This window comes from Canis lupus, chromosome 15 (genome assembly GCF_011100685.1).
Source record: "Canis lupus familiaris isolate Mischka breed German Shepherd chromosome 15, alternate assembly UU_Cfam_GSD_1.0, whole genome shotgun sequence".
NCBI classification, from domain to species: Eukaryota; Metazoa; Chordata; class Mammalia; order Carnivora; family Canidae; genus Canis; species Canis lupus.
This window is the reverse complement of record NC_049236.1, coordinates 26,457,225-26,474,847: the sequence shown is the minus strand read 5'-3', so window position 1 is coordinate 26,474,847 and position 17,623 is coordinate 26,457,225. Positions and strand designations below refer to the sequence as shown.

Genomic DNA, 17,623 nt, shown 5'->3' with positions numbered 1-17,623 from the left:
TAATGTCAGGGTTAGGACAGGCAAGTGGGACACTCAAATCTGACCAAATGAAATAGAACATCCTCTTGCATACATTGATGGCTAAGTGATGAGTACCCAAACAAAGCCATTGAGACACAGTGTGATGCTTTCTGGGGCCAATGAAAGAGAGGCAGAGACTATTTCCCATTAGGCTTAAACCTGAAAGGCTAGGGGGCTGAGAACAAAGCCAGCATAGTATATTTAGAGCCAAGACATTTAGAGAAAATAAGCCCTGTTGACAGCATTTGAGGCTCTGGATCAAGCTGCACCTGAAAACTTACAGCTGGACATTTCAGTTACATGAGGCAATAAAATTTTTTGTGTTGTTGTTTAAGCCAGTTTGAATTGCATTTCCTGTCATCTGCAAGAAATAATATTAACCAATACAAAACAGACGACTTGGATACAATGACCTAACAGAACCCGGTTTGTATTACTAGCTTTAGAACTCAGAATTTTAAGAGAAGAGGTTCTGTTTTGCATAGAAAATGGAAAATAGTTTGAAGAAGGGGGTAGGTGGGAAGAAAAAGAGCCAAAAGAGTACTCACATCTGTACTGACCTAGACATCAATAACAATATTTATAAAGCAGTTTACTATTGAAAATGGCAAGCAAGTCAGATGTGGTCCCTGCTCTCTAGGGGCTCATTGGAGCAACTGCCAATAAGAGATTTGACAAATAAGCAAGGAGAGTTTGATGAGTTAGGTAAGCATAGTTTTGATGAGGGTTGAATTATACAATAAAAACACATGGGGAGTTTACCTGAAATAATGCATTGAGGTTTCCACCAGGGGATTTGAGTTTACTTAAGTGAACAGGGATGGGAGGGGGTCAAAAGAATTGGAACTTGATTTAATAAATATGAGGAAAACTCTATGCCAGGAAGTGAAGATCAACTTTAAAGGATATAATATCCCCATGGAGCAGCCAAAAAGAAGTGAAAGGTACTTGCAAAGGACAACTTGACCTACTGGACCAAAGAATCCATACAGGGAGGTAAGCAGAGTAAGGAAGCTGCAGGTGGATAGAGAACGAAAGGAGGGATCAAAGACTGGAAGGTCCCAATGAAGATTTGGAACAGAGAAGGCAGTAACTGTGAGGGATTCGTAAGAGTGGAAGGTGCAGAATTGTGACTCCAGTGAAGACAAGTTTGTGGAAATGGCCCTTCAGGGTATGGTAGAGAAGGTTAGTTACCAAGGTAGGATGGAAAAAAGTTTCTGACAAGCAATAAAGTTCAGAGCCCAGCAGTGTTAGGTAAGTTACCCATAATATTATTTACATCACCCAGTTTGATAGCAGGAATTGGGAAGTGTAACCAAAAAATCATTTTCAAAGAATTAAGAATATTTGCATATGACAGCAGAAGGCAAATAAAATATTGAGAGCTACTTACTATTGAACACAGAAAGTATTATGCAAATGCTGAGTATTTTATTTACACGTATTATTTTTACTAAGATTCACTTTATCCCTATTTAGGAGGTACTTGATTCTTTTGATTTTATAAATGAGGAATTAAACTTAGAGCAGAGTGATTAAGTAACTTGTCAATAGTCAGGATTTGAACACATATATTTTAACTCTGGAATACATATTCTTAACACATACGCTTCATGTTAAAAGTAGCTTGAGTGTCAATAGAGTGAAGGAAGTAGCAGTGGGAAAATAATGCAACTGACTCCAGTAGTTTAAGAGGTATATGAGAAAATAATCCAGGGAGAAAATAGAAGGGTATTTACCAGGCAGTATGAAGAGGCCAATAAGACGGCATCATTTGATTTCAACATTTGAGAGCAAGAAGGTTTGGAACCAATAGTCTTGGGACGGTTGTTATTTTTTTTGTTTGCGTTTTGCAGATACAAAACGCACCCTGTGGTGGACAGAGTGTAGGCTTGAGATAAGAAAAACCAATTTGAACTTCAGATTGCTTGCAAATAATTTACCTCCTCATAGCCACTACTCTTGGTAGTCTCTTCCCATACTGATTATGTTCTTGGCCATGGGACAATAATCAAGATGACTGTGACCTTATTTGGCCAATTGGGCGAAACCAACATGATTCAAAGAGAGATTTTAATAAAAGTGCTTGCTCACTGAGATTTTCACTCTGTTATGGCACTTGGGAACCTTTTATTGATCACCATGTGAAAAGTCCTGCTAGTCCATTGGATGAAGAGATGCTTGTGTCCCTTGTTTACAAATCATAATGCTTAGATTTATTAATCTTTTTTTAATTTAAATTCAATCAGCCAATATATAGTACATCATTAGTTTCAGATGTAGTTTTCAATAATTCATCAGTTGCATATAACACCCAGTGCTAATCACATTGCGTGCCCTCCTTAATGTCCATCACCCAGTTACCCCATCTCCCACCTCCCCTTCAGCAACTCTCAATTCGTTTCCCAGTGTTAAGACTCATTAATCTTATCGTTTTCCTGAGTCTTAAATAGTTACTCCTATTACATTAAGAATAGACTGTTCTAGTTTTCCTATTTATATTTTTCTTCAATTTTTTTTGTTATTCCTCCAATTTCAAGTTTTTGAACCTCAGTTCTCATATCTGTGGACATAATAAAATCGCATAATCACACTGTGAGGATAAAATAAATAACAAAAGGAATCTACCAGCATAGATTTTGGTATATAACTTGTGTTAAAGAAATCGTTACATACTTTATTAATGCGTCCAAAACTGTAGAGTTTTTCACCATTCTTCTACATTTCAACATTTTAGAATTAATATTCATTATAATAATTATTTTTGAAGTGTACGTCTTTTTTTCTGTAAAGTGATTTCAAAATCTTAAAGGAAGCTTCAAGGTTGATACTCTATCAGTATACTGTCAATATCCCATATTACAATTGAAGACATTAAATGATAGTTGCTAAGGTTTTTTGGATTCCATTTAGAGTATCTCAACCATTTATATTTTTCAAAATGTTATATACACTTTTATATATTAGATATTAAAGTAGTCGACTGTGTTTAAATTATTAAATACCCATCCATGCTACCAGGAAATGTAAAACATCATATAAATAACAATTTTATGGATTGCAAAAATAATTTCTAAACCACGTTAAATTTCTAGAGTTTATACAACAAATGCAACCACCTGTTTCAAAGTATTGAGATAATGAGGTTTAGCTCTTATAACTTGTGATTATTAGAGGAACTAATATAAGCCAGAAATGACTCTTAGGGCATAAGATGAACTCACAGAGGGACAGTCATTATTATTATCATCCTTATTATCCCCGCTTTATTATTTAATGGAATCATCACAGAATAATTCTGTTAGAATACTACTGAAATATAATGAATATAAAATAAATATCAAAATAAAAGTTAATATACTAATAAGTTATACTTAAATTGTCCTTATAGAACTTTTTCTCTAATTTCTTTTCATCAGTTTGACTTAGGGTTTACCTTTACCTTAAAAGTCAGTGCATATTTATATTTTCTGTACTATTTAAAATGGTGATCAGTAATATATTTTTTCTGTGCATGAAATATCATAGCAAGTCTTACTATATTGTATTTATTTATAAAATTTTAAAACTTTCATTAATTGTTATAATACCTGTCACTCTACTATTGTCAATGCTTTAACCAGGTGAACTAAATGGAATAGCTTTAAAAGTTTAGGAAACCAACAATTAACGGGTTATTTGGATAAACAAGTAAGAGGAATTTAGAATATAGTTGAATCACATAAGTTTGAAAATATACATATTTACTATTTAGCAATATGATATCCTTTTGACTTTCATGTAATAAATTACCTACATAGTTGTATTTGTATGAATGTCAGATTTAGGCAAGACAGCAGTAACTACCTGTTTTTGACTTCAGGATGGCATGCTGAATAACTTTCGTATATCTTGGGCCCAATAGGATAGAATATCTATAGTTTTATTTTGACAGTTATAGAAAATTCCATATTTGATGAAGTCTTTTTTTTTGATGAAGTCTTTTATATCATTCATTGGGCTAAGTATAAATATTTTTAATTATAAAAGCTAGACCACTTTAAATTTTGGAATATTAATCATTGAGGAAAGACATTCGCTCCATCCCTTGTATTGATTTTACACCTGGCATTTATTCATATTCTTTTTATAGACTATTTCATTTCGTATTTTCAGAGGAAAACTCAAGATGAACTGTTTTCTATCTGGTTCTAGTACTGAATAGTAAGAGTCAGATGAGAGAAAGTTTCTGAAAAAAATCAGAATGAATGTTCAGTCAAATGCTTCATAAGCCACTAAAATAGTTTGATCATTTTGTACTTTTTAAAATACAGAAGTGGAAGATATATACAGACTTTCTTCCCTCTTCTATAATTTGCAGCACATTTAGACTATGGCCCTTGCTATACAATCAGAAAAAAAAAAGAACAAAGTGCTGCCAAGAAAAATAAAATGACAAGCTAAGATTAATTATAGAAAAACACACATCATTATTCTAAAATTGGTCCAATTAAATAGAGAAATACGCCAATAATGAACAATAGATAATATTTCACTTTGTGTTTTTCCTTTCCTTGGCTTTCCTATTAAATGGAGAATGATGATATAAGCACGATATTCTAGTCTTAGTATGTCTTCCTTCCTCTTTTAAATAATAAAAAATACTAGCCTGAGAGGCTCAGTCAGGTAAGCGTCTCCCTTCAGCTCAGGTCATGATCTCGGGGTACTGGGAACGAACCTCGAATCTCACCTGGGGCTCCCTGTTCAAGGGGAGCCTGCCTCTCCCTCTCCCTCTGCCTGCCGCTCCCCCTTCTTGTGTTCTCTCTCTCTTTGTCAAATAAAATCTTTAAAAAGATAAAAATAAAAAAATATATATACAAACTAAAATTAACATATTATCCGCAATGCCCAGGGTTTAGCTCAGAGTAATCTTTTATTCACCTCCCAGATGTGTGAAAGTGGTCTGTCTTTTCCCCTAAAGTGAATATTTTATGGAACAGAAATCCCAGGATGTGCCCCAAGACCAAAAGGTTCAGGGTGGGGAAATGAGTCTATGGTTGAATGCTGTTCTTTTCTTGAGTAGTCATGGTTACATTAGTCCACTGAAGATACCTAGAAATCTTTTAATGTGATAAAGAAGCTGATTTAGTTTTGTTAACTAACACTTCCTCAACCTAACTTGGTTCAGGTTATTTCTCTTTATGTTCTTTTTTATACATATATCTCTTCACAGTTAGTATTAGTTGGCAGTAAAGTGGATGTGGGGTCAGAATAGCGAGGTTCAAATCCTGGCCCTGCTATATTCTCTAAGTGCCAACACAAGTTATAAAACATTGTTTTTACATAATGTTAAGAAATGTTTTAGATTTACAGAAAAATCAGATATAGAGAGTACCATTTACTCTGCACTCAGCATTCCCTGTTTTTAACATTTTATGTTATTAGTACATTTGTTATAATTAATGAACTAATATTGATATAGTACCATTAACTAAAGTCCATATTTTTTCAGATCTTTATTATTGAATTTTTTTTTCCTATTTGAGGATCCTTTTGAGATGACCACATTACATATATTCATTATGTCTCTTTAGGCTCTCCTTGACTAACGGTTTCTCAAACTTTTTTTTTTTTTTTTTTAATCATCTATCTTCGTAATTGTAAGGAGTACTGGTCAGAAGTTTTTAGATCCAAATATCTCAACTGGGTTATTCTGATTTTTTTTTTTTTTTTTTTTTTTTTTTTTTTTTTACAAAAAACATGATTAGAACAAAGGTATGGGTTTTTAGACGAAAGACTACAGAAAGAAAAGTCTTTTTCAGTGGAATGCCTGGGTGGCTCAGTCAGTTAAACAAGTACCTTTGGCTCAGGTCATGATCTCAGGGTCCTGGGATCGAGTTTCGAATTGGGATCTCTGCTCAGTGGGGAGTCTGCTTCTTCCTCTCATTCTGTCTCTTTCCTCTCTCCCTATCAAATAAATAAATAAGATCTTTTAAAAATATATCTTCATCATGTCATATTAAAGGCTAGGATTAGGGTCACCTTTTTTGAAATGTCTATCCTTTAGACGAAAGCCACTATACTCAGCCCACCCTTATCAAGTGCGGAGTTATGCCTCACTACTTGAGGGCAGAAAATCTATACCTTCTTCCACATGGGAAATTTGCCTCTTCTCCTCCATTTATTAATGTATCTAATTGTATTATTCACATCACTATGGACTCGTGAATATTTATTTTATTCCTTAGTTATAATCCAATACTACTCTATTTTATTTTATTTCTCAAATTGTTCAAACTTTGGCCATTGGGGGCTTATTCAATTGGTTTTTGCATCCCTTTGATGTAACCTGTCATTGAGGGCTTTTTAAATGTCAGTATTTCCTTACATTCTGACACTACAAGGAGCTCTAGATTCATTTTAAGTATTTCTTTCCTCAGTCTTAGAATTCCAAGGAGCTCTGATGCCTTTTATTAGAAATCAAGACTTAGGTGCTAGGTGTCCTCCTTGATCCTGGGGTGTCCCTGTTTCTAGTCCCTGGCAGCTATCAGAGCACACACACACATACACGCACAGATATGCTTGTGCATTTTAAAAATCAATATTTTTATTTAGTTATAGATATCTGTATGTAGATATCTATATCTATATTAAGGTAAATGTGGATTCTAATGTCTATGGCCTCAAGCCATTACCATAAATTATCATAAATTGTTATTATTATTATAAATTATTATAAATTATTCTGGCCTCTTCTTGCTGATCTCCCACGCTAACAATGAGAAAGCTGGTTTCCTGTGACCACCATAAAAAAAATTAATTGCTCCAGTAACACCACCTGCTTGCTTACATGTTCAGTTCCAGTATATATGGATAGCAATTTCAGAATTATTAGCCTGTACTCGCATGGGAACAGATTTTATTAATTACAGTATAGTGCTTATGTGGGATTTCTTTTGCCTTTAGTCTTCTAGATACCCTTCCTTTTCATATTTACCTAGGTCAGCACCTGTTCCTCCCAAGCCCTTTAGTGTGGCTGCTGCATGTATTCATAACACAGATTGTTGTGTCATCTTCGTCATTCCATATCAGTATCCCCTGACCTCCTAAATATTTTTTTATTTGCATGCATTACATTTCACTGGTTGTGTTGCAAAGTATTTAGTTTTGTATCCACTATTACAGTAATAATTTAGAATATGTTCACTGTTCTAAAAAATCCTCCTCATTCTCTCATAGCTTTGGCCACCACTGGTGTAATTTTTTTAATTTTTTTTTTTTTTACTGTTTCTAGAGTTTTGCCTTTTCTAGTATGTCATATAATTAGAATCAAACAATATGTAGCCTTTTAAGACTGACTTATTTCATGTAACAATATGCATTTAAAGTATATCTAAGTTTTTAAAATGGCTTGATAACATTACTTTTTTTACACTTGAAAAATATTCAAATGCATGGATGTACCAGAATTTATCATTTTATTAAATGACATCTTAATTGCTTAAATTTTTTGGTAAATATGAATAAAGTCTCTTTAAACATTGCGGGCTCTCCCCGTGCAGGATTTTGTGGACATATATTTTTCAAACCAGTTGGGGATGTAAACAGGTAAGTTATTCATGTTTAGTAACGTAAGAAAACCCCAAACTGCCTTCCAAAGTACCTATGCCATTTTCCATTCTCTTGAAGTAATTCCTATCATTCTGCATTTTAGACATCAATTGGTATTTTCAGTTTTTTGGATTTCAGCTATTCTAATAAGCGTGTAGTGGTATTTCTTTGTTTGGTTTGCAATTCCCTAATGACAAATAATGTTAAGTGCCTGTCATTATGCTTATTTGCTAAATATTTATCTTCTTCATTGTAAAGTTTGCTTAGATCTTTGATTTATTTTTTGGGGGGGTTCCTTGTTTACTTATTATTGATTTTTAAGAGTTCTATGTATGTTTTAATCAAGATCTTTATTATATATATGTTTCACAAGTGTTTTCATACAATTCTGTGGCTAACTTCCGATTCTCTTAAAAATGCCTTCCACAGAACAGATGTTTTTAATTTTAATGAGGTTCAACTTACCAATTTTTCTTTTCATGGATTGTGCTTTTGGTGTTGTATCTTAAAAATTCTCATTACAAGAAAAAAAAACTGTAAGTATGTAGGGTGACAGATGTTAACTAGACTTCATGTGGTGATCATTTTACAACATACATAAATGCCAAATTATTATGCTGTACACCTGAAACCTGAAATCAATATAATGTCATATGCCAATTATACCTCAATGAAAAAAAAAAAGGATTAAAAACTCTTCACCAAACTCAAGGTCACCTAGATTTTCACATAAGTTTTTTTCTAGAATTATTTATAGATACTATGTTTTACATTCAGGTCTACAATTCACTTTTTTTTTAGTGTTTGTGAAAGGTATGAGATCTTGTTTAGGGTTGTGGGTTTTTTTTTAAGATTTTATTTATTTATTTATGAGGGACACACACAGAGAGAGGCAGAGACACAGGCAGAGGAAGAAGCAGGCTCCATGCAGGGAGCCCAACGTGGAACTCGATCCAGGGTCTCCAGGATCAGGCCCTGGGCTGAAGGCGGTGCTAAACTGCTGAGCCACCCGGGCTGCCCAGGTTTGGTTTTTTGAATAGGGATATCCAATTATCTCAGATCCATTTGTTGAAGAGACTATCTTTCTTCTGTTGAATTGCCTTTGCTCCTTTGTCAGGTCAGTTGACTATATTTGTTTTGTTTAGTTTTTCAAAGATCTATTTATTTGAGAAAGAGAGAAAGAGAGAGAGAGAGAGAGAGAGAGAGAATGCACATATAAGTGGGGTTAGGGGGAGAGGGAGAGAGAGAGAGAAAAAAAAAAATCTTTGAGAAGATTCTCTGCTGAGCACAGTGCCCAAAGCTGCCTGATTTCATGACCGTGAGATAATGACCTAACAGAAATCAAGAGTAGGACGTTTAACTGACTGAGCCACCCAGGTGCCCCGGCCAACTATGTTTGTTAAGGGATGATAAATCATAAATAAAGTAAATACAAATGTTGGATCTTTAGCCGAAGATTTTTAGATGCAAGTCCAGTCTACTTTTCCATTTTGTTCCACCAAAAGAGAATGGATTTTAGATTTGTTGTAAAACTTCTCCCACTTTATAAACAATTTTATTACCTTTACTTCTACCTCCTTCGTGTTATCTCTATTTCACTCCTTTATTTAAGTGAAAGAGCCAGTCACTGACTTTTTCAGTTTATCATCATTAATCACCATATACATCAATATTATACTAATTGTGTCTTTTGCTCTACACATCAGTTTGAGAGTAATCAGTGCACCAGTTTTCTACACTATATATACTGCTTCCTCAGGTATAAAGGATAGATCTTTTTTTTTCCTCACTTGTATGCTTCACTGAAAATGAAGGCTTATGTGACACTGGAAAAAAACATAAGCTTTGAGCCAGTTTTGGGTTCCAAACAATTCAGTCAATTACTAGATTTGTCATTTTTTTTTACACTGGGATTTAATTTCCCCATCTAAATCAAAATCACAGTAGTTGTATGTGACACTCAGAATTTTTAGGAGAAATATAAGATATATATGTATATATATACATATATATATAAATGGGAGATATGGTCACTGATATGTAGTATGTATTGAAAAGAGGGCAAATGAACATTTATTAAGGGTTTATTTATTATGTGTCAGACACTTTACATGTTTTTTTAATAATGACAGCATAAAAATCCACACAGTTGCCTCAAGAATGACTGATGTATAGACCAGCAAATACAAAGAATAATACAGGTTTATGAAAGAGGTACATCATGAAGATAGCTGCATAGAATACGGCATACAACAATTTTTCACAATGATTCCCAGGAGCTATTGGAAATGCCCTTATTTGGTTGAGAGACACTTAAGCAGCTCTATTTGTCATTCTTAAGGGTGCTTTTAGTTCTAATGCTGTTTTCTATGCTCTCAAGCTTTGGCTACATGAGTGCCTACTAGTTAGGAGTAGTTGTTTTGAATTCTGTTAGCCTGAGTGACAGTTTTAAGAACTGGTGAAACAGTCTATGTTCCCTGTACTGTTACGCCTATTATAGACTCAGGCTCAGCCCTTTCCAATGTCTATTCTTACAAACTTTATAAGTTTGTGGTCTACCTATTAAGAGATGAATAAACTGAGTCATACAGGTTATGCTAGTTCCTCAATAACAGTATAATTGTATTTTAAACTTATTTCTATCTATCTGTGAAGCCTTGTGTTTTCTAACACACTCTGAAAAATATCAAGTAGTATAATAACCTCCAGTTTTCCCATTAACATGGCTGACTCATAAGAAATGTAAATTTAGGGGATGCCCAGGTGGCTCAGTGGTTGAGCGCCTGCCTTCGGCCCAGGGTGTGATCCTGGAGTCCTGGATTGAGTCCCACATTGGGCTCCCTGCATGGAGCCTGCTTCTCTCTCTGCCTGTGTCTCTGCCCCCCTCTCTCTGTGTCTCTCTCATTAATAAATAGATAGGATCTTTAAAAAAAAAAAAAAGCTGTAAATTTAGTTTCCAAGTTATCTTTCTTAAAAATTGTTTTCTATTAGTAGGCTACAAATTGAAAAACATTGGAGAATTAAATAATAAGTGTTAAGGGTTTTTTTTTTTTCTTTTTTAACGTGAACAAATAACAATACTAAGGATGACTGGTTAGATTCCATTGTACCCTAGTAAGCACATTGCTACCTATCTTATTGTGTACAAAGTTCTTAGGCAATATTTCAGACTTGGTTCCTTTTCTGAAAATAAGAACACTTAGAATGATCAAATGAAGTGAGAAGATTAATTGCTTTGAACTTCACAGAGTATAATACAATCTTAGAAAGAAGAGAAATAGATTTTTTGTATGTTTAGAAAAAGGAGTGCATCTTTAAAATATAAGTTGACTGTAGAAGAAGATTGCAGTATTCTTGAATTCTAGGCTGAAAAAAGGCAGGCCACAGCCTATTTAATATAAAGATATATATTTTATAAGGATTGTAGACTCTTATCAAATATTCCTTAGCATTTCAGAGAGATTTTGAAAAATGTTGGCCTTTTGGGGCTACTAAGGGTATGGCATTTCATATTCTGCAAAGCAATATTGGCCTTAAATTGTACCATTTATTTTGTCCTTGTTAAATGTCACAGTTGCCCTTTCCCTTGAGTTATTAGTTTTATCACCTACAATTTCTTTTCAGGAAAAACTGGTGGATATCATAATGGACCAAAATAGAGAACTGATTTAGTCTGAGGACTGGACAACTAGTAATTGGAGACCAATAAAAAAACTTGGTCCCCTCAAGAGCTATTTAAATCTAGGATTCTGGAGTTGTAAGAACTGATCCTGCTGAATAAGAATATATATTGAAACATGAAAGACTTGCTTCATTACAGAGGCCAAAAGCCCACCAAAGAAATATTCTCAGGCCATGGCTGTTGAAATTTCTTCTTCCTTTAAAGTTTTATAAAACCAGATTATTCTCCATTAATAAATGACTAATTATTCCCTAAAAGCAACATATCTCCCCATAATGATGGTCATAAACTTCAACAATATAGACGGTACTTGGTGCGGTTTATAAGCCAAATCCATCCATCATGGCTTGGGACATATTACTTTTTTACATCCTTTTTCTTTTGGCCCAAGCTTTGTTTCCTTAGCATGCAAATCTGTTAAAAAATTTTTTTGTGTAAATAAATTTATTAGACCCTTTTTCAAAGTACCTTTGATAAAAGAATGGATGGAAATATCCACTCTCTAGAGAAGGAATAGGAAGGAAAGTCATAGGACTGAGCTATGGACAGCTATGGACCACAGAGAGCAAGTTAGACAATAAAATCCAATAAGCCCATACTTCATGACTGAAAAGCTAAAGGAAAAAAATAAGTATAAAGAACAAGGAAAACTCAATGTAGACTGAGACAGTTTTCAATATGAAACCTAGAGCAAGTGATCAAATTGCCAGGAAATGCAGTGAGAGTTCTATATTATTTATGAAAGATAATGTGCTGGACAACATGTATTTGACTCAGAGGATACCAGAAGCAAGGTTTGACCCCGAGGGGAAGTACCAGCAGAGACCAAATGAGGAGATCAGAACTCTCAGCTGGCCATGCCAGAATGCAGAGCTCAGTGAAATCTTAGCAGGGGACTGGAAGGGGATGATATGCCAGTAATTTAGTCAACAGATTGGCTACACCCGAGGGATAGGTAGGGGAGCAGCAACCCAGGGCTCCTAAGAGCTAAGGAAAGTACATTCAACTCATCTCTCATTAAATCCCACAAGACACTCAGGAATAGAATGAGAAGTCTTGTTCCAAATCCCATCTTACACACATGGGAAAGTAACTCTTAAAGTACCATTAGGCAGTGCTCAGCATTTCGAGCACTGGCAGTGCGAGCTGATGTAAATTATGAGAGATTTTAGTACACATGCCTGGCAGATGAAGAAAGATTGAGAACATCTCTGAATCCTAATATCTTGCCTTCATTTCTGTGAAACTAGTAACTTTGTCAGGGTTTATGTAACCCTCAGTATAGTAAACATGATGCAGAGAAATGGACAGTTAAACCTGCCCGGGGAATATGTGAAAATAAATGCCTTAAATTTAAATGAAAAATAATCTAAGACTACTCATCAGATTAGTGATGGAAAACAAAATAATGACATCTGTAGAAAATAAACATATTGAATAGAAGTTTTTGAAAATATTCTATAAAAAATAATTTTATTTACTGGAGGACTCAAAACATATCTGGCTGAAAGAGCCAAAGACCACAGCCTGCATTAAGCAAACTGTAGTAGAAGATGCTAAGAGGTGAAACTCTGAGGATGTTGCAACATTCTCTTCAAAAGTAAGAGTAAGGGTGGGTCAGCACTTCTGAACTATACGGCTCCTTGTAAAATAGAGGTTGAAAAGTTAGGATTTACGTTTTCTAGATTCTTTTGTGGCTCAGTTGCAGATAAAATTTAGATCTGGCCAACCAGATTTGTGGGGAAGGGGGAGGTTGGAAGTAGGGTGGGGCTCCAAAGTCTGTTGGTTCTGAAGTTTCTATTGACAGGTGCAGTTACAGAAGCCATTGTTTTTCTGTGTTACAGCACCCATCTCTGTCAGTCACTAACTTAGGGATGCCAAGAGGGAAGGCATGGGACATCCATTTTGCCCACGTCACACATTTCTGGAACATACAGCTTCCGGAATATGATAGGCTTCTGATAATTGTGATTTTGATTGAAGTCACAACAATGCCAACACTCTCTGAATTACAGATAAGACAGTGGTGATTCAGTGTCCTGCTTCTGTCATCAATAGCTTAGGAGACAGTCCTGCAAACTACTTTAAGAGTTCACGCCTTTTTCTGCACCCTGTATCCTGTTAGAACATTTGATGCCACCAGAAGTTGTCACAGGCAACAGGCACTCAGGGACATGACACTGTGAGATTGACTATCTTTCTGGCTCTGTTTGGAGTCGCTGACGTCCTCATGAACATGAGGGAAAGGACACTGGTGTTTTAATAAGACATCAGGGCAAAGCAGTTACCTTACCTAGCCTGTGGTGCTGAAATAGAATGTCTCTTGAAGTCAAGTTTGGATAGGTTGAGGACCTGCTACAATAGACTATCCAGCAAAAATAAGAAATATAAAGGTATGACAATAACCTAACTGCTTTGAACTGCACTAGGAATTTAAACACAAAAAGAATAAACCTGGGGATGGTCAAAATAACTGAGGGTGGGTCCTGTGACTGTCTTTATTCTTAGCTCGAATCCTGCGAATGGCCAGAGTAACATGGCCATTCTCACAGTAATTCCTCTGCTTGAGAATTAGGGCTTTTTAAATCTTTTTTTAAATTTTTTGTTGGAGTTCAATTTGCCAACATATAGCATAACACCAAGTGCTCATCCCATCAAGTGCCCCCCTTAGTGCCCGTCACCCAGTCACCCCCACCCCCAGCCCATCTCCCTTTCTACCACTCCTTGTTCGTTTCCCAGAGTTAGGAGTCTCTCATGTTCTGTCTCCCTTTCCGATATTTCCCACTCAATTTTTCTCCTTTCCCCTTTATTCCCTTTCACTATTTTTTATATTCCCCTAATGAATGAGACCATATAATGTTTGTCCTTCTCCGATTGATTTACTTCACTCAGCATAATACCCTCCAGGTTCATCCACGTCAAAGCAAATTGTAGGTATTTGTCGTTTCTAATGGCTGAGGAATATTCCATTGTATACATAGACCACATCTTCTTTATCCATTCATCTTTCGATGGACACCGAGGATTAGGGCATTGTTTGGCAAGGAGAGGGACACAGCATCACCTTTGTGGTATTCTTAATTGTAAGGAAGTAATACACAAACCCAAAAGGAGGAGAAGTCTATAAAATAAGAGGCCTTCCCTTGTCTAAAATGCCAAAACATGAAAGACAACGACTGATAAACTATTTCTTATTCAGGAGGCTATAGGGACATGAAAACTAAATGGCTGTGTGATCCTGATTGGACCATGGGTCAGGACAGATGATTATCTTACACAGAAAGACATTATTGGGAAATCGGCAAAGCATCTGTGGTATGTTAACCAGATAACTGTACTTGATTTTTATAAATTAATAACTATAGTAAAAAAATAACTATAGTCATATTTATTAATTATAATTACTAAATATGTTTATAGTTATTAATTGTACTTACGGTAAATTAGGTTAAATAATCTGATTTTGATACTTGTACTAGGATTGCGTGTGAAATGTTCTTGTTCTTCCAAAATGCACACTGACTATTTCGGAGTGATATGGCATGTACAGCTGCAATTTATTCTAAAATTGTACAGAAAATCATATGTAAATACATATATATACTTATATGTGTATATTCAAATTTGAATGGCAATAATATAAAAAATAAACATAGTGAGTGATTGGTATTTGCTGTCTAGAATTTCCTATTTTTATCACACATTTATGTTGTTTAAATATATAGTTATGTGATGTTTTTTGTCTAAAAGTCCACAGTATAACATCTAGTGCAAATATAAATGACTGTTATGATCTTAGGGCACCTGAGTGATTCAGTCAATTGAGAGTCTGACTCTTGATTTCAACTCAGGTCATGATCTTGGGGTTGATAGATTGAGCCCCATGTCTGGCTCCCATGGAGGCTGCTTGGGATGCTCTTTCTCCCTCTCCCTCTGCCACTCCCCCAGCCCACCTCTGCCTCTCTCTCTCTCTTTCTAAACAAACAAATTGTTTAGATATTTAAAATCAAAAAATAAAAAAATTGCTGTTATTATTTTTAGTAATAAATGAATATTTAATATTTGGGGTTAACCAACATAAGTAATTATATTTTGGGCTGTATGATTTTAGTAATATTCCAAGGAATACACTAGAAATATACATACAAATATAGTCTAAAACATCCAATAATCATACTACAAATTAATGGAAGAAAATAGGGAATGTGAAGTTTAAAAATCACATGGCATTCCATTAGAAAAAAAATCTAAAAATCTTTTTTAAACTTATCTTTACTATTTTAAACATTATAATGAATTGAGGCTCCTGGATGGCTCAGTCAGTTAAGCATCTGACTCTTGATTTCAGCTCAGGTCATGTTTTCAGGGTTCTGAGATGGAGCCCTGTGTTGGGCTCCATGCTGGGTGTGGGCATGCCTGAGATTCTCTCTCTCCCTCCCCTCTGCACACCCTACTGCTGCTCACTTGTGCTCTCTCTTTTTCTAAAACACAACAAAACTAGACTGAATCACTGAAACTATTAATCAATATTTTTTTTGTAATTTCCATCCATATGTGATAGAACACTTTACATCGTGCTTACTCAATTTTTTTCTAACCACAATATTGTGTTTAGAGTACATTATCATTAATACGTTCATTGAATAAAATACTGAATATGTAATATATAAAATATGTTGACCCTATTTTGGAAAAACAGAAAATTGAGTTCTATTAGCTTAAAATATTTTGAGTAAAAGAACAGGCTATGCAAGATTCAGGGGGCAATGTTATTGAGAGAAGGCAGAAAATAATATCTTATGGAAAATCACTGTGTCTTAGAATAATTCTTTTTTGTTAAAAGTCTAAATTGACAATTCTACCAATGTAGAAACAAAAGAAAAGAGGGGGATCCCTGGGTGGCGCAGCGGTTTGGCGCCTGCCTTTGGCCCAGGGCGTGATCCTGGAGACCCGGGATCGAATCCCACGTCGGGCTCCCGGCATGGAGCCTGCTTCTCCCTCTGCCTGTGTCTCTGCACCTCTCTCTCTCTCTCTGTGTGACTATCATAAATAAATAAAAATTTATAAAAAAAAAAAAAAAAACAAAAGAAAAGAGGTGTGAAGAAATCAAGATGTAAATTATGTTATACATTTGAATTCCAAGTATTATTGAAACATTTATTACAATTTGTATGTGATATTAATTTCCTGGATACTGCCATTTTATTACACATGTTGAGTATCTCTTTACAAAATGTATTCAAGCAAATATAACTCCACTACTCATCAAAGTAATTGGTTAACGAAGGAAGCTTTAATGCTTTTGACAACTTTTTTTGTGATCTTTTTCATTCCAGGGAGGCAAGATCTTAAAACTCTAACAAGAAATGTCCAATTTAAGAAAAACAGACGCAGTGTTTCATTTTCCAATACTGAATATACTTGAAACCAGATCGCTTTATTTTGCTTCTAAATGTCATTTTAAATAAAGTAACACACACGTATCTGCTTTGCCCCACCTCCCTTTTTGATTTTTATCTATAGAATGTATCACTTTTTGAAAAACATATTCTCCACAGACGGAGCTTCCTGAATGGGTCTTTCATTATTCCAAAAGGGCAAATATATTATCCGAGCTTAATAAATTATAGCTCTATTCTTCTTTGCAAAATGCCCTGAAAACAGTGACAAATATAACAATTTCCTAAGCGAAAGCGTCAAGGGAATTGCATGTTTCCTTTTACACAAATAACAGACATATGATTTCTATATGATGGAAGTTTGATAATTAAGTATGCTGGCAACAAAAAAAGTTCCTGTATCTCAGAAATAAGTTTCAGAATTAGGACTACTATATAGATTTTTATAATTAAAGTCATGCAACCTTCATTGCCCTGTTTGCTTCATTTCCCAGAGCCGTTAAGGATGCATGTGTTCATGGATGTGCATGCACGGATACGTGTAGGTGTGAGTATTTAAGGGAGTACAAGTATATATTCGAATATACAAGTACAAGCACAAGCATATGCAGATGTACCTGTGTATTTCCCCTCTGACAAGAGCAATTTTCTTTTTCCTGAGACAAAGTGGGCATTTCGTTCTTTGGTCCGTTCAGTTCATTTACTTGGAAAGCCCCTCTTGTCCATCACTCCGTGCTCGGCAACACACTGTAGCTAGGCTCCTAATCTAATAATGCCATTGTGGTAGAGTGGTCTTTACCATCTTATCTTGATGCATGTTGGTTCCTTGCAGTTAAGAACTTGATTTCTTCCATCTTATTTACTTCAGTGTCTCATAATTGATAGTTGCTCAAAAACTGTTTGCCATATGGATGAGTGAGTTTTGCCCACA

At 35.0% G+C, this 17,623-nt stretch overlaps 1 long non-coding RNA gene across 1 annotated transcript; it reads left to right on the top strand.

Moving 5' to 3' along the window:
- The first annotated feature begins 512 nt into the window (after positions 1-512).
- On the top strand, positions 513-16,767 carry LOC111098891. The gene is made up of 3 exons (XR_005369935.1): positions 513-726; positions 14,493-14,608; positions 16,630-16,767. It is a non-coding gene; the product is annotated as an uncharacterized LOC111098891 (long non-coding RNA).
- Positions 16,768-17,623: the final 856 nt, after the last annotated feature.